Source organism: Cervus elaphus, chromosome 20 (genome assembly GCF_910594005.1).
Source record: "Cervus elaphus chromosome 20, mCerEla1.1, whole genome shotgun sequence".
Taxonomy (NCBI): domain Eukaryota; kingdom Metazoa; phylum Chordata; class Mammalia; order Artiodactyla; family Cervidae; genus Cervus; species Cervus elaphus.
The window spans coordinates 113,638,617-113,657,879 of NC_057834.1; the positions used below are offsets into that span (position 1 = coordinate 113,638,617).

General features: G+C 37.0%; 1 pseudogene across 1 annotated transcript in view; it reads right to left on the reverse strand.

Moving 5' to 3' along the window:
• Window positions 1–19,263, reverse strand: part of LOC122676802 — an 87,463-nt pseudogene that overhangs the window by 50,783 nt on the left and 17,417 nt on the right. Inside the window, exon 3 of the transcript XR_006335643.1 lies at window positions 2,527–2,633. The product of XR_006335643.1 is annotated as a sterol carrier protein 2-like (transcript). The remainder of the gene's footprint in view (window positions 1–2,526; window positions 2,634–19,263) is intronic.

The following is a 19,263-nucleotide window of genomic DNA, read 5'->3' on the forward strand; positions in this document are numbered from 1 at the left end:
CAAGTCTATGTACTGAAAAGAGTGAAGAGGCTAAGGTCAAAGCCATGACTTCATTCATACAGAACATATACCTGAAATTGAGGTACACCCTCTTAAACATCCCTTTCCAATCACAGCCACAACTCCTAAAAGCTTATCTGTGGTTGCAAACTGTTGTTGCTACTTTCTCACTTCTATTTCTTTCCAATCCCCATATGCTTTCCTGAAAAACATTTCAGTAAAATTGCTCCAAGATTTCCAATGACTTGATAATAGCCAAATCCAAAGGACACTCTTCAGTCTTTATCAATTTAACTTTTCTGGCCTAGAGTCTAACTTTTGGATTTTTTTCAGTTCAGTTCAGTTCAGTTCAGTCGCTCAGTTGTGTCTGACTGTTTGCAACCCCATGGTTATCTATTTTTAATTGGAGATGATTGCCTTACAATATTGTGTTGGTTTCTGCCATATATCAATATGAATCAGCCAGAGGTATACATATGTCCCCTCTCTCCCGAGGCTCCCTCCCACCTCCCATCCCATCCCACCCCTCTAGGTTGTCACAGAGCACTGGATTTGAGTTCTCTGCATCATACAACTAATTCCCAGTGGTTATTTGTTTTACATATGGTAATGTATATGTCTCAATGCTACTGTCTCAATTCATCCCACCCCATCCTTACTCCACTGTGTCCATGGTGAGCCCCGTGCACACTGTAAGGAGAAGCTCCTTTCTGCATTTCATTTATTTAGGGTCCTAAATGAGATTCTTAATTAGAGGAAATACTGTGTGGAATACCATGTTAACAGATCTAGTACAAAGACCAAGTATAAAATTCTAAGAAGTATAGAAATTAGAGGTATAGGTAGAGAAGAGACCTTTAACAATAACATGATGAAATGGTCTGTTATCCAAGAAAGGAGAGTGTTTCAAAAGTTAGACATCTCTATGTCTACATTTCCATTGCTGCCCTGCATATAGGGATACAGACATAGATTACAACCTGCAATCATGGTAAAAGCTAGCATTTTACTCAGTACTGGAGGAGTCAAAATGGAGTTGTAGTTCTTTCAAAGCTCCCTTCTCAGAGACTTGTCATTATTTGACCTGTCTGGAAATTCCTTGGTAAACCATTCTAAAAAGCTTGTTTTTATGCAACCTGAAAGAGAACTTGCCCAGTACAAGCAGTATCTTCCTCAGAGCCATTTGTCAAGAACAAGCAGCAAAAATCATTGAACAACATAGCTAACTCAGGTGTTAGTAACAATTGAAGCAAACAACAAATTAACCAAAAAGCTTAAAAGAAAAAGCTGAGAAAAATTGCAAGTGGCACATTATATTGCAACCCTATGTGCCTTTCTGTCTATCGCTCTCTTATGTGCTATTAATGAGTATTCATTTTCCCTACTAGATTAAAAAATTACCTAATTTGAGAGATAAACAGCAATAAGAAGCCATGTTAATTGCTACAACAAATATATTATAAATGCTAACTTCTCTATTTTGAAATTTGTGATAATCTATAAAATTTTATTTAATATGTAAGATAATATAAACATACAACACTCACCTGTCTTCATAAAATAAATCTCAGAATTTTAGTGCTAAGTTATTCCAGAACATTTTACAATTAAGGAAACTTGAGAGTCAAAGTGATTAACTGACTAAATGATCATTAACCAAAAGAGTCACATGGCCAGTCAGCAGTCAAGCCATAGTAAAGTTCTTACTTCATAACTTTCAGTCCAATTCTCCCAAGAGAAAAAAATTTCTATGCAACACCAGCCACAAATGCAATATAGTGTGTTAGTTGCTCAGTCGTGTCCAACTCTCTATGACCCAATGAACTGTAGCCCACCAGGCTCCTCTGTCCCTGGAATTCTCCAGGCAAGATTACTGAAGTGGGTTGACATTCCCTTCTCCCGGGGATCTTCCTAACCCAGGGATCGAGTCTGGGTCTCCTGCATTGCAGGCAGATCCTTTACTGTCTGAGCACCAGGAATCGCACATGCAACCGTATATAATTACAACTATGTGTGTGCCTAGCTGCCCAGTCATTTTCAACACTCTGTGACCCCACAGACTGTAGCCCTCAGGCTCCTCTGTCCATGGGATTTTCCAGGCAAGAATACTGCAGTGGGTTGCTATTCTCCAGGGGATCTTCCTGACCCAGGGATCAAACCCAAGTCTCCTGCACTGGCAGGCAGATTCTATAAAAATGCAACTATATATAATTCTTGTTTAGCAGCCATAGCAATATCCCTATTTGGACACATATTTTTAAGCCTGTACACTTATTTTAAAATAATCAAACTTGAAAATGCTTATTGTTGAATTTAGAGTTTCAACTAATTCAAATTCTCATCAATTAATCAAGATTATTGAACTATATTATACTTAACAAAAATCAAAAATACCATGGCTAAGTAAACTTAAAACATCGGCTACTAAATTCAGAGAATACAATCATACATTCAAATAAATGACCAAATCATTAACACTTATGCCAAAAATGGTATAAAAATTGTGAAATCTGTGTGTATTATTACCTGTAGCTCCACGGGGATACCCCTTTGAAATCAGTCCACCACTAGGATTTATGACCACTTTCCTCCATAAGTATTCCCTCCTCTATCAATCAGTTTTCCACCTTGACCTATGGAAGGAAAAATAATAATCATAAACTTTTAAAATAACATTGGAACATGTTATTAGATATGTTTGTTTTTCAAAAAACTTACAGGAAGCCAAGAATATCTTGGAGCAAACACTTCTCGATGGCTCAAACTAACATCAAATTGATGCAAGCACTTCTAAATGTGAGGTAATAAATATTGGGTAATAAAGGCATATATTTTCAGGACATTTCCTGCACAAAACAAAGCAAAGCTCCTATTAGTTCCTAAGAGCTCTCTGCTTCCAAAATCACTACAAATATAATAGAGATTCAGAGAACCATAAGAAAAACACTGAAATGGATATAATACTATAACTAAAATACTATTTGCTTTAAAAATTCTTAATTTTGCCAAAGTGCATTCATTTCCATTTTCAACTGTACTGTTACATGCAATATAAATATTTTTAGTAAACAATGGGGAGAGGGGAGAAGGACAGGGGGGAAAAAAGACCACTTTCATGAAATGAAGGAAAATGGCTGATATACTGCTGAGCATTAAAGCTTCCCTTTTGGCTCAGGCAGTAAGGAATCTGCCTGCAATGCAGGAGACCTGGGTTCAATCCGTGGGTCAGGAAAGATGCTCTGGAGAAGGAAATGACTACACACTCCAGTATTCTTGCCTGGAGAATCCGATGGACAGAATCTCAACAGTCCATGGGGTTGAAAAGAGTTGGACATGACTGAGCGATTAAGCATCAGAAAATAATTATATCACATGCTTGACAACTTGAACATTCTTATGAACTTCCAGGTGGTTAACAGTAAATAAAAATGTATAAAATATTCTTCCAGATGATAGTTCTGGTAATGAGATATGGAATCTCCAAATAATGATGATAATGGCGGTAGCGGTGCTATCAGAGGTAGCTAATAGCTTCTATGCACTAACTCTGTCAGGCCTTGCTCTAATTATTTTATGTAAATTTACATAACTTAATTTAATCCTCAAACACCATGAAGTAGGCACTATCATTCCCATTTTGCAGATGACGAAGAAGACACATAGATATTAATTAACCAATCTAAAGTCACAGCAGGGGATCTAGGATACTCAGGCAGCCAGGCTCCATAGCCTGTATTTTTTGCCAATATATTTTACGTTAAATCCTCTACAGACAAGCAAATTCTGCTCTGAGAGCACAATTTTTAGTCCAACTTCTTCATAAGTCCAACAAAGTAAGGCTTGGTACCCAACTTACACAGTCAGCTATACAGTATTATACTGTAATAGGTTTGTAATACTTTTCACAGAGATAATACAGGAAAAAAAGCAAAAAATAAAGAAAGCATTTTTAATCTCATAGAACAGTACCTTGAAAAGAATAATACAGTGCCAGCTACATCACTGTTGCTTTTATTCTTGCTCCTGGACATCCTGGACTTTTAATAAACACACTGTACTTCTACACTCTATACAGCCTTGTACATTAAAGTATACAAAAACACAGCCACTTGTAGAAGGTGGGTTCACATGACAATGTCCCAGACACACGAACTAACTAAGTTCACCTGTGGATGTGTTTGCATCTTTGAAAGTCAGCAACTTGAAAGATCATATGCAGGAGACTCACTTTGTTGCCTTAAAAAACCAAAAAGTTTCTGAATTGGCTAAATGAAACATACTATTCTATACCAGTTCTAACTATTGCTTCTTGACCTGCATACAGGCTTCTCAGGAGGAAGGTAAGGTGGTCTGGTATTCCCATCTCCTTAAGAATTTTCCAGTTTGTGGTGATCCACACAGTCAAAGGCTTTAGCGTAGTCAATGAAGCAGAAGTAGATGTTTTTCTGGGATGCTCTAGCTTTTTCTATGACCCAACGGATGTTGGCAATTTGATCAAAGGGACAAATAGCAGATAATAAAGTGGTCAACCTAAATCCTACTATATCAATATGTAATTACATTAAATGTTTATGACCTTTAAATTACACTGCCCAACAGAAATATAATGCATGTCACATATGTACTTTAAATTTTACTAGTAAATAGTTTATTTAATAGATATTTTATTTAACCAACATACTGAAAATATTTTCATTTAAAACTGTAAGCAATATAAAAATTATTAGTGAAATATTTTATATTTTATTTTTCATGTTAAGTCTGCAAAATTTGATATGTACTTCACACTTAGAGCACTCAGTTTGGACTAACCACATTTCAAGGATTCAATAACCACATAAGCTCCAGGAGATAGTGAAGGACAGGGAAGCCTGGCATGTTGCAGCCCATGGGGTCTCAAAGAGTCAGACACAACTGAGGCTGAACTGAACTGAACTAAACATAGTATAGCAGAGTAGGGTATATGAGAATAAACACAATAGCCAAAATAATTTGATATCTGTAAAAAAGTAGATATATAGATCAATGGAACAAAAACAGAATTCAAAAACAGACCCTCATATAAACAGAAATTTTTTATGAAGGTGCCAAAGCAATTCAATGTGGAAAGAAAAGTCTTTCCAATAAATGGTGCTGAATGTGTATGTGGAAAAAAATATCAACCTTTATTTTACACCAAACATAAAAATTGACTCAAAATAGATCATATACTTAAATGTAAAATCTAAAACTTTAGAAATCCTAGAATAAAAATAGAAGAAAACCTTTACAACCTTAAGGTAGGCAAGTTTCTTAGAATATAAAAAGCCTAAACCATTAAAAAATTGATAAGAAAGTATGTAATTGATAGTTTAACAACATCAATTCTTCCAAGCTCAGCTTTCTTTGTAGTCCAACTCTCACATCCATACATAACTACTGGAAAAACCATAGCCTTTACTAGATGGACCTTTGTTGGCAAAGTAATGTCTCTGCTTTTTAATATGCTGTCTAGGTTGGTCATAACTTTCCTTCCAAGGAACAATCCCCTTTGAATTTCATGGCTTCAGTCACCATCTGCAGTGATTTTGGAGCCCCCAAAAATAAAGTCAGCCACTGTTTCCACTGTTTCCCCATCTATTTCCCATGAGGTGATAGGACTGGATGCCATGATCTTAGTTTTCTGAATGTTGAGCTTTAAGCCAACTTTTTCACTCTCCTCTTTCACTTTCATCAAGAGGCTCTTTAGTTCTTCTTTGCTTTCTGCCAGAAGGGTGGTGTCATCTGCATATCTGAGGTTATTTATATTTCTCCCAGCAATCTTGATTCCAGCTTGTGCTTCATCCAGCCTGGCATTTCTCATGATGTACTCTGCATATAAGTTAAATAAGCAGGGTGACAATATACAACCTTGACATACTCCTTTTCCTATTTGGAACCAGTCTGTTGTTCCATGTCCAGTTCTAACTGTTGCTTCCTGACCTGCATACAGGTTTCTCAAGAGGCAGGTCAGGTGGTCTGGTGTTCCCACCTCTTTAAGAATTTTCCACAGTTTGTTGTGATCCACACAGTCAAAGGCTTTGGCATAGTCAATAAAGCAGAAATAGATGTTTTTCCGGAACTCTCTTGTTTTTTCGATGATCCAGCAAATGTTGGCAATTTGATCTCTGGTTCCTCTGCCTTTTCTAAATCCAGCTTGAACATCTGGAAGTTCATGGTTCATGTATTGCTGAAGCCTGGCTTGGAGAATTTTGAGCATTACTTTACCAGTGTGTGAGATGAGTGTAATTGTGCGGTAGTTTGAGCATTCTTTGGTATTGCCTTTCTTTGGGATTGGAATGAAAATTGACCTTTTCTAGTCCTGTGGCCACTGCTGAGTTTTCCAAATTTGCTGACATATTGAATGCAGCACTTTCACAGCATCATCTTTCAGGATTTGAAATAGCTCAACGGGAATCCCATCACCTCCACTAGCTTTGTTCATAGTGATACTTCCTAAGGCCCACTTGACTTCACATTCCAGTATGTCTGGCTCTAGGTGAGTGTGAGTGATCACACCATCATGATTATCTGGGTTGTGAAGATTACTCAGCCATAAAAAGCCATAAAAAGAACTGACATTTGAGTCAGTTCTGATGAGGTGGATGAACCTAGAACCTATTATACAGGGTGAAGTGAGTCAGAAAGAGAAAGATAAATATTGTATTCTAATGCACATATACGGAATCTAGAAAAAATGATACTGAAGAACTTATTTACAGGGCAGCAATGGAGAAACAGACATAGAGAATAGACTAATGGACATGGGGAGAGGCGAAGAGAGGGTGAGATGTATGGTAAGAGTAACATGGAAACTTACATTACCATGTGTAAAATAGATAGCCAACAGGAATTTGCTGTCTGGCTCAGGAAACTCAAACAGGGGCTCTGTATCAACCTAGAGGAGTGGGATGGGGAGGGAGATTGGAAGGCGGTTCAGAAGGGAGAGGGTATATGTATACCTATGGCTGATTCATGCTGAGGTTTGACAGAAAACAACAAAAGGATAAAGCAATTATCCTTCAATTAAAAAATAAATTAAAAAAAAAGAAAAAATCTATAAATAATAAATGCTGGAGATGGTATGAAGAAAAGGGAACCCTCTTACACTGTTAGTGAGAATGTAATACAGCCACTATGGAGAACAGTATGTAGGTTCCTTAAAAAACTGAAAATAGAACTACCATATGACCCAGCAATTCCACTACTGGGCTCATATCCTGAGAAAACCATAAGTCGAAATGACACATGTACATCAGGAATGAAACTGGGTCATTTGTTGAGGTTTGGATGGATCTAGAGTCTGTCATACAGAGTGAAGTAAGTCAGAAAAAGAAAAACAAATATCATATATTAATGCATATATGTGGAATCTAGAAAAAAAATGGTACAAATGAACCTATTTCCAAGGCAAGAATAGAGAGGATTCATGAGGACAAGAAACTTAATCACCTTGTTCATTGCTATATCATTAGCAGCTTAAGCACTGACTACAAATGGTAAGCTACCAAATACATATTAGCTGAGTGAATGAAATTCCTTTAGAAAAAATGTTATAATTAGTGGATAAATGAATGCCTGTTTAGGCAGGAAGTAAAATAAAACAAAGAAATAGAAGCTTTGCTTCTCTGGGGAAAGTCAAGAGCTGCTCTCTGTAGCCTCAGAGTCAGGAAACTGAAGTGCCCTCAATTCCTCAATATGTTGGTATATTTCCTTACTAGTTCCTCACTAGTTTCAGGGAAAAAAACAAAGATTTTTCACCTTACTTAAGGATTTTTAATAGTTCTCCAAGTTCTAAGGACAAAGAAGTCAGCTCTAGATCACATTTATGGGCTTAAGACTAAATACTATACTCATCCTAAATACTGTTCAGTAATAGCAAAGTTTTGTTGAGCATATACTATGTTCCAATACCTTAATAGGTACTGAAGATACAAGGATGGGATACAATCTCTGCTCAAGAATCATCAGAATCAGAGGAGAAAGATTTATAAATATGTGTGATACAGTGTGTTATATAATAACTGAGGCATACAGACAGTAAAATGAAGGTCATGAGAAAAAATGATTATGCCCAGGAAACTTCAATAAAAGTGTTAACAGAAGCAATGATATTTGGTCTGGAGCTTGATGAGTAAGTAAATATTCACCAAACAAAAAAAGATAGAACATTCCAGGGAGAGCTAACAGCATAATTAAAAACACAGAAACAAGCACTGTATAGTATACTTGCTGCTGCTGCTGCTGCTAAGTCGCTTCAGTCGTGTCCGACTCTGTGCGACCCCATAGACGGCAGCCCACCAGGCTCCCGTCCCTGGTATTCTCCAGCTAGAACACTGAAGTGGGTTGCCATTTCCTTCTCCATGCATGAAAGTGAAAAGTGAAAGTGAAGTCACTCAGTCATGTCCGACTCTTAGAGAACCCATGGACTGTAGCCTACCAGGTTCCTCCATACTTAGGAAATAACAAAAAACTGGTGAGGAGGTGAGATTGAGAATAACAGGGGAAATGGTAGGAATTAATACCAGTAAAGTACAATGGGGCCAAATTATAACAGGCTTGTTATCTCAAATGAAGAAATTTCTATTCTAGTTATTCTATTCTAGTTATGTGGCACTAATTCAATTCCCAGTGAACCAATTTTACTCAGCAACCTTAAGTATATGCCATGAGCCATGCACTGCACTAGGCATTAAGGGCTCGAAGATTAATTAATCAATAATACACATGATGTAATTTTACTTCCAGCTATTTTTATAGTATATTAGCTTTTCTGAAGTATAGTTGATTTACAGTAGTGTACCAATCTCTGCAGTACAGCAAAGTGACTCAGCTATACACATATAGACATTCTTTTTTCATATTCTTTTTCATTATGGCTTATCACAAAACATTGAAAATAGTTACCTGTGCTATTCGGTACGACTTTGGTTTTTTATCTATCTTATATGTAGTAGTTTACATCTGTTAGTCTCACACACTCAGTCCTTCCCTCCCCTACCCACCTCCCCTTGACAACCACAAGTTTGTTCTCTATGTACTTCAGACTATCTCTGAGGATATAAATAACCATATTAGTCTATCAGAGTAAGAGTTAATGAGACTAACATAATTAAAATGCAAATAATTTAACAAAATAATTAAAACAACTAATATGTGTTTTAATACTGAGAAAAGCTTTTTGTTTAGAAAAGTTTTAAAAATGGTTCAAAATGGGGACTGGTTAGTTCCAATTAAAATTAATATAATAAGTTTATTTACTAGGGTTGCAATCTATGACAATTTCACATTTTAATACCATTCTTTCTTCAAAGAGCCACTAAACTTAAATGGCATTCTAAATATAAACAGACCAAAACTTAAACTGCAAAAGAGTCAAAAGTTTACTTGGGCACAAGCCTTTCAAAAGAAGATAAAGACATTCTAGTTAATATCTTTGAGGTCTTACGTTTGCTTTTCAACTATAAAGTTGCATATTACATAGGAAAATTACCCAGATTTTCACTACTTCTTATTTCTGAAGTACTTACAGGTTATTAATTGAATGTTTATGTTTTCCATCCAATTTTTGCAAAGTGTTCAAGTGTTGTTCCTGTAGAGAAAGCAAACTTGTATTAGCAGGTTGATGTCTTCCTGCTGCTTATTAACAAATGTTGCAAAGGTACTCAGTATCCCGCTAAATATTTCCACATGTTCCCATGCATAGATAACAGTATTGAAAACTTCAATACTGATCCTTCAGATAATCATTTCTTTACAACTAAACTTGAATATATTTAATGAATTGAATCAACTAATAAGCATATGATATGAAAACACTTCAAGCTGGCCAATTCTACCTAATACAACTAGGGTTCAATTTCAAAAACCAGAAAATATAGCCTAGGACCTCAGTGGTTATAAGGCAGGAAAGCACTGCCAGTAATTCTTCGAAGAGTTCAATCTCAGTGCAAAAAGATCCCAATGCCCCTGGACGAAGTGAATTTTACAGTTCATACCTGATCAATGTATTAACATAGAGAAAAGTCTCTACTGCTAACCTCTAACCTCAGCAATACTCTAGGTAATATTTCTACCAAAAATTGGATTAGAAAATTAAAGGTTTTTAAACTTGAAGCTGGGAAAGACTGCTACAATATTGTATCCAAATAAACTTCAAGGAGGTTTATCAATGAAATGGATTGGAATTTAATTAATGAATGCCCAGTTCTATTGCTGAATACCCAAAACTACAAGAGAAAAGAAGGAGCAACCAGGAGAAAGGCTCTGAGGTTCTGTTCTACCATATGCTCAATATGATTCAACGGTGTAATGCAATTGCCAGACAAGCTTACATGCGATCACAGTACAGAAATTACCCTGGTGGTGTTAGGTCATGAAATAAATCTAATGAGAAACACTGAAAGGGAACAAGGTCAAGCTGGCTTCAGATATTTGAAGGACTAGAAGGTAAAAGAGTCTTGCTCAGTGAGTCTCAGAAGACAGAAACTATAAGGAGAAAGATTTGACTTCAATGTGGAAAAGATCACTGTAACAATTGGAATCACCAAAAAAAAAAAAACCATGGAATGAGTAGCCTCTATGGCAAGTTTCTTCTCACAGGAAGTACAAATCATTTGTCACAGGAAGTACCAATAGTACTGTCATCTATTAGAAGATTTACAGGCAATTCACGTATGGTTTATAGGAAGAAAGGCAGATAAACTATATAAATGCACTTGGCATGGTGTCTGAAATAGGAGATATTCAATAGGTATTATGTCTTTCCTTCTTGTTTCCTCACTATGGGATCCAGTTAATCTACAGAAGATAGCCACCCTTTGAAAAATATTCTGCCAATCACTTACCATGTATTTATGAAGCCAAGACACAGATAGAGGGTTTGCTGATTCCTGATTCTGAACTGCCAATTCAGATTTTTGCTTGTTCTAAGAATATGAATGATATAAAAAGATCTCAATCTCCTTGAATCACACTTTGAAGCCACAAAAATCTCCTGTTTTTATAACAGAATGCAAGCTACTACAAGCATTTTTACATATTCATTTCTAGGACACATTCACAAATGGCAATGTCAAGGGACAATTTAAAATTCCATGAAATTCTACAATTTACTAGAAGTCTATTGAATGAAGAATAACATTTCAACAAAAATACTGTACATTTATACTTCAAATTTTAGACCAAAAAAAAAAAAAAAACCCATCTAACTACTGTGAGTAATGTAAAACTTTAGAAAAGATTGAAAACACACCAAACACAGGATTTCCAGCTAGTCAAGGGCAATGGAGGCGGCCTAAATCTCCATATCCTCAAAAACAATATGGAATAAGAAGAAGAACAAATAAAACTGCACAAAACCGTACCCTCAGTATACATAGAAAAAGAAAAATCCCAAAAAACTTCAAGTTATCTATAAGTGAAAAAAAAAGGGGAAAGGAAAAAGTGACCAAATCCCTGTTAGTAATTATTCACGCTCCCACAGCAAGCCTCCTAGAGAAGAAGCATAGTCTGAAAATACTGCAGAGAAGTGGGGAGCTAGTAGCAGGCCTACGATTGCTCTGAAACCACCACCCAGAAGAGAAAGACTCCCCGCAAGAGTGAAATATTGAAAAAATATTCCTAGAGATTAAAACGTGACTGCGGGGAAGGGCTAGAAAAGCACGGGAGATTCATGTGGCTAACCTTTGAAAGTCATAGCTTCTAAGAGAAGAAAACAGGTGGAAAAAAAGGAAAGGTCCCTTTGGCAACTGGATGGTGAAAGAGAAAAGAAACTAACGGAGAAATTTTTAGGTTTCTGCAAGACAAAAACCAAAAAAAAAAAAAAATCCACAAAATAAAAAATCAGGGGATACTCAATCCATCTTTCAAAAACCCACTACAGAATTAGGACTTTACTACATTGACATGAGAGGGCATCACATAACTAGGAATTCCCCCAAATCTAAAACAACACTCTCAAATCACAATGTAATAAAATTATTAATGAAATGTAAAAAATTAAGTCTACCTGGAAATTTTTTAACTATTTCTATAAAACAACTCTTGGGCAAAAAGGGGAAATACAAATGACTGCAAAGCTTCTGAAAAAATGATACTGAAAAATTAAAACACTACACCTCAGAACCAATGTATATATGCTTATAGCAATAACAGGATATAGGACTAAACACTAAGGATGATTAAAATAGAACATATTCATCAATTAAAAAGAATGAAGTCCTGATCCATGCTACAAGACAAATGAACAGTGCATGTTTTCTATGCTGATTAAAAGAAGCCTGTCACAAAAGGTCATATATTTAGCTATCTTTTTTAAAAAATGTTCATAATAAGCAAATACATAATAACAGACAGTAAATTAGTGGTTGCCAGGTGCCTTAGAGGAAATGAGTATTAATGGGTATGGTTTTCCTTTGGAGATGAAAATGTCCTGAAATTAGATAGTGGTGATGATTTCACAACTCTGTGAATATATTAAAGTATACACTGAGTTGTACACGTTAAAATAATCCATTTTATGGTATGTCAATTTTATCTCAATAAAGCTGTTATTTACTACAAAGATAGAAAATGAGTTAAATTCCCAATTCAAAAAACTAGAAAAACAACCACAAAGTAAGCCAACAGAAAGTACAGGGAAGCTAAAGGCAGAAAACAAAAGGATAAAGAATTAGAAAGAGAAAACATGGACTTCCCTGATGGTCCAGTGGCTGAGAATCTGCCTTCCAATGTTGAGACAATGATTCAATCCCTAGTCTGGGAAGATCCCACGTGCTGCAGAGCAACTAAACCCATGAGCCACAACTACTGAGCCTGTGCTCTAAAGCCTGGGGACTGCAACTACTGAGCCCTCAAGCCACAACTACTGAAGCCCACGCAAGCCCTAGAGCTCATGCTCAGCAACGAGAGAAGCCACGGCAATGAGAAGCCCATGCACCACAACTAGAGAGCAGCCACCATTTGCGGCAGCTAGATGAAGTCCATGTGCAACAAAAAAGGCCCAGTGCAGCCAAAAAGAAACAAAGAATAGACATAGCTAATCAAAATTCTATTGTTTTGAAAAATTTAACAATAGAAACAAACTCTTACCCTAATTTAATGGGGAAAAAAAGGAGAAAGTATATATACCCAAATATAAGAAATAACAGGAGAGAAAAACCATTGAAACAGAAATTTGAACATTGTAAAAGACTACTTTTCAGGACGTCTATACAAATAGATTTGAAATTCTAAATGAAATAAATAATTCCCAAGAGAAATACAGACTACCATAATTGACCCCATGGGAGATGGAATGTTTAAACAAAAAGAAATAATTACCAAGCAACCACAAAAACAACAACAAAAAAAAGAAAAACCCACACATCAAAAAAACCAGGCTCAGATATCTTCACAGGGTATTACATCAAACCTGCAAAGATCAAGTAGTCCCAATGCTCCATAAATTGTCCCAAAGCATACAAAATGAGGAAAGCCTTCCTATTTCCTTTTAGGAAGTAAGTATAAAATTAACACCTAACCTTGTTAAGGACATAAGAAAAAAGAAAATTATAAACCAATATCACTTATGAATATGGATTTGAAAATACTAAAGAAAAGTGACAGAATCTAACTCCACATTTAAAAAAAAATCAAGACATCACAATCAGGTGAGAGTGGAGAGTCAGTTTAGATAGAAACTTGTAGGCCATAATAAGGCCTGTAGGTTCCAATCTGAATGTGGAAAGAATGCAGCAAAGTTTTTAGCAGAGGCGTGAAATGATTTAGTTTATATTGGAAGAGCATTGCTCTGGACTTAAAAGAATTGACTGTACAGGTGCACAAGCAGAAGCAAAAACCATGTAGGAGAATCTTATACTCCAGGTGAGAAGTTGTGATAATTTGCCCTACAGGAAAAGTGGAGGAAATGTGGAGGAACACTGCTTTTTCTCATATTTCTGGATATTTTAAGAAATGAGTAAAAAGGCTTACTGATCTACTGAATGTTAAGGACAAGAAAAATCAAGACTGGCTCTAAGGTTTTTGGCCATAGGTCCTAGAAAGATGGCGTTATCACTTACTGAACAGAAAAAACTTCAGGAGGAACAGACGGGGAAGGTAGAAGTTCAAGGAGAGAATGAGTACTTCAGTTTTAGACCTGTTCAGTTTGAAAGGCCTATTGGACATCAAAGCAAAAATACTTTTGCAAAGTGTTAGAGATATGAGATAAGATTTTTTTAAAGACCTAAAGCATGAAAAGAGTTGACCTTGAAGCAATAAAGAGCACTGTAGCCAAAGGAAATTTGAGACTGTGGTACAGGGTTTAAGTTGGGCTTACAGAACACACTGGAAGGCCAATGAGCTTACACATGGGAAGACTAGACAGCAGGAATTAAAAAATAAATGATTAAAAAAAAAAGAATCTCACTATAACAATACTAAATAATACACATTTTGGTATCTGACTGCTATGGTCTGAATCGTGTCCCCTCAAAATTAATTTGTTGATGTCCTAACCCCCAATGTGATGGTATCTGGAGATGGGCTTTGGATAATTATGGTCAATGAGGTCAAGAGGGTAAGTCCCTCTTCATAGGATTAGCGCTCTTGTTGTTCATTGTTATTCCATCACTAAGTCGTGTCCAACTCTGCGACCCCATGCACTGCAGCATGCCAGGCTCCCCTGTCCTTCACTATCTCCCGCAGTTTGTTCAAATTTCTGTCCATTGAGTCATTGATGCTATCTAACCATCGCATCCTCTGCCACCCTTTTCTCTTCTTGCCGTCAATCTTTCCCAGCATCAGGGTCTTTTCCAGTGAGTTGGCTCTTCACATCAGGTGGCCATTAGAGTTTCAGCTTCAGCATCAGCCTTTCCAATGAATATTCAGGACTGATTTCCTTTAGGATTGACAGGTTTGATCTCCTTGCAGTCCAAGAGACTCTCAAGAGTCTTCTCCAGCACCACAATTTGAAAGCATCAGTTCTTTGGCACTCAGTCTTCTTTATGTTCCAACTCTCACATCCAAACATGACTACTAGAAAAACCATAGCTTTGACTATATGGACCTTGGTCAGCAAAGTCATGTCATTGTTTTTTAATATGGTGTCTGAGTTTGCTGTAGCTTTTGAATTCTTATAAAAAGAGGAAGACAAATATGTTTCTCTCTTCCTCCCTCTCTGCACCCACAAAAAAAGAGGAGTGTATCATGTGATGATACACAGCGAGACAGAACCACAGTGACCCAAGAGAGAGGCCTCAGTATAAAACTTATCTTGCATCTGAATTTTAGATTTCCCAGCCTCTAGAACTATGAGATTTGAGGCACTGGGTCTATGGTATTGGCTATGTCAGCCCAAGCAGACTAATATAGTGGAAATGGAGTTATACTGAACAAAAATGTAAAATATATGAATGGCTTTGGAATCATTCTGTTTCCAAAGTTTGGAAAAATTGCCGGTGAAAGCCTGAATATCTTGAAGAAAACACTAGTAGTAGCCTCAAGGTCCTCTGACACTGCAAGTAAGAGTTTGCAAAAGGACAAACCCTTCCTGAAGACTGGAGAAAAGGAGATCCTTGTTACACTGGAAGCAGAAATTATAGTAATACTATTACCACAGTTTAGAAGAAACCAGACAATAAGCAAAATATTGAAACTGCTACATGGTTTCTTCTTGCTGCTTATAGTAAAACTCTACAATGCTATATTGCAGAGAGAACTATTAAACAAAAAGTATCCAGGACTTCATAGTTTTGAAAATTCGCAGCCTCTCAAAGCGGTAAAAGATGCTAAAATTAATAAATAATCTTTGAGCAAAAATGCAATCCAGGATACTGTCAGGAAAACATGGTCTAAAACTGAAGCCCAAGTTGTAACAAATCTTTTGTAAAGACTCAGAAAGATGCCTCAGAATACTGTTCAGACAGGAAAAAAAGCTGTGCCTTACAAATCCTCTCAATCAAAGGGCTGGTAGGACTTAAGAATGTTGATCCTTGGGACTTGCTTGGTAGCCCAGTGGCTAAGACTCTGCATCCCCAAGGCAGGGGGCCTGGGTTCAGTCCCTGGTCAGGGAACTAGGTCTCCCATGCTGCATCTAAAGATCCCACAACTAAGACCCAGTACAGTTAAACAAATAAAAAAATTTTTTAAACAATGTTGCTCAGAAAGGACCCAAAGAAATTTGCAGGTGTATCTTGTTGACTAATGGAGCAACAAATCAAGATTCACAGGAGATCTACAAAATTCCTAAGATAAAAATTACCCAGGGGGGATCCTTCGGTGTTAGTCAATCAGTCAGTTCAGTCGCTCAGTCATGTGCAACTCTTTGCGACACCATGAACCTCGGCACGCCAGGCCTCCCTGTCCATCACCAACTGCCGGAGTTCACCCAAACTCATGTCCATTGAGTTGGTGATGCCATCCAACCATCTCAACCTCTGTCGCCCCCTTCTCCTCCTGCCTTCAATCTTTCCCAGCATCAGGGTCTTTTCAAATGAGTCAGCTCTTCGCATCAGGTGGCCAAAGTATTGGAGTTTCAGCTTCAACATCAGTCCTTCCAATGAACACCCAGGACTGATCTCCTTTAGGATAGACTGGTTGGATCTTCTTGTAGCCGAAGGGAGTCTCAGGAGTCTTCTCCAACACCACAGTTCAAAACCATCAATTCTTCAGTGCTCAGCTTTCTTCACTGTCCAACTCTCACATCCATATATGACTACAGAAAAACCATAGCCTTGACTAGATGGACCTTTGTTGGCAAAGTAATGTCTATGCTTTTTAATATGCTATCTAGGTTGGTCATAACTTTCCTTCCAAGGAGTAAGCGTCTTTTAATTTTATCACTGCAATCACCATCTGCAGTGATTTTGAAGCCCCCCAAGATAAAGTCACCTTTAGGTGTTAGCATTCTATTTTTCACAGGTCACAGATCACAGCTTGAAAATTATGGTCTGGGATAAGAGCTATGGTAATAAAAGAAACTAGGAACAAAAAGAATAAAATACTTAGGAGTATATCTACCTAAAGAAACAAAAGACCTATACATAGAAAACTATAAAACACTGATGAAAGAAATCAAAGAGGACACAAACAGATGGAGAAATATACTGTGTTCATGGATTGGAAGAATCAATATTGTCAAAATGGCTATACTACCCAAAGAAATCTATAGATTCAATGCAATCCCTATCAAGCTACCAACAGTATTTTTCACAGAACTAGAACAAATAATTTCACAATTTGTATGGAAATACAAAAAACCTCGAATAGCCAAAGTAATCTTGAGAAAGAAGAATGGAACTGGAGAAATCAACCTGCCTGACTTCAGAGTATACTACAAAGCCACAGCCATCAAGACAGTATGGTACTGGCACAAAGACAGAAAAATAGATCAATGGAACAGAATAGAAAGCTCAGAGATAAATCCATGAACCTATGGACACCTTATCTTCGACAAAGGAGGCAAGAATATACAATGGAAAAAAGACAACCTCTTTAACAAGTGGTGCTGGGAAAACTGGTCAACCACTTGTAAAAGAATGAAACTAGAACACTTTCTAACACCATACACAAAAATAAACTCAAAATGGATTAAAGATCTAAATGTAAGACCAGAAACTATAAAACTCCTAGAGGAGAACATAGGCAAAACACTCTCCGACATAAATCACAGCAAGATCCTCTATGACCCACCTCCCAGAATATTGGAAATAAAAGCAAAAATAAACAAATGGGACCTAATGAAACTTAAAAGCTTTTGCACTACAAAGGAAACTATAAGACAGCCTTCAGATTGGGAGAAAATAATAGCAAATGAAGCAACAGACAAAGGATTAATCTCAAAAATATACAAGCAACTCCTGAAGCTCAATTCCAGAAAAATAAATGACCCAATCAAAAAATGGGCCAAAGAACTAAACAGACATTTCTCCAAAGAAGACATACAGATGGCTAACAAACACATGAAAAGATGCTCAACATCACTCATTATCAGAGAAATGCAAATCAAAACCACAATGAGGTACCATTACACGCCAGTCAGCATGGCTGCTATCCAAAAGTCTACAAGCAATAAATGCTGGAGAGGGTGTGGAGAAAAGGGAACCCTCTTACACCGTTGGTGGGAATGCAAACTAGTATAGCCGCTATGGAAAACAGTGTGGAGATTTCTTAAAAAACTGGAAATAGAACTGCCATATGACCCAGCAATCGCACTTCTGGGCATACACACCGAGGAAACCAGATCTGAAAGAGACACGTGCACCCCAATGTTCATCGCAGCACTATTTATAATAGCCAGGACATGGAAGCAACCTAGATGCCCATCAGCAGACGAATAGATAAGGAAGCTGTGGTACATATACACCATGGAATATTACTCAGCCATTAAAAAGAATTCATTTGAATCAGTTCTAATGAGATGGATGAAACTGGAGCCCATTATACAGAGTGAAGTAAGCCAGAAAGATAAAGACCAATACAGTATACTAACACATATATATGGAATTTAGAAAGATGGTAACAATAACCCTATATGCAAAACAAAAAAGAGACACTGATGTACAGAGCAGAATTTTGGACTCTGTGGGAGAAGGCGAGGGTGTGATGTTTAGAGAGAACAGCATCGAAACATATATATTATCAAGGGTGAAACAGATCACCAGCCCAGGTTGGATGCATGAGACAAGTGCTTGGGGCTGGTGCACTGGGAAGACCCAGAGGAATCGGGTGGAGAGGGAGGTGGGAGGGGGGATCGGGATGGGGAATACATGTAAATCCATGGCTGATTCATGTCAATGTATGACAAAAACCACTACAATATTGTAAAGTAATTAGCCTCCAACTAATAAAAATAAATGAAAAAAAAAACTTAAAAAAAAAAAAGAAACTAAGGAAAAAACATAATTTGGAGTTTGAAGGCAGAACTAAGGATACTGAGGGACTAGAGTGGGGGGAAATTTGGGAGAAGTGTCTGACATGATTCATGTTTTTGCTTTAAACAACTGAATGGGTGGAAATGCCACTTACTAAGATGAGAAAAAGTAGAGGAGGAGTGAGTTTAAGCTTGGGGGAACAGAATTGAGTCTGCATATGAACATGTGAAAATTGAGACATCTGTTACATATACAAGCAGAGATGTAAAGATGCTGACTGGATATCCAGGTATAGAGTTCATCGTTGACTATCCTAAGTTTGTTCCCATCTCCCCACAAGTATATAACCTTGTTTTACTTCTTCACAGGGCTAATAATTATTTGAAATTAT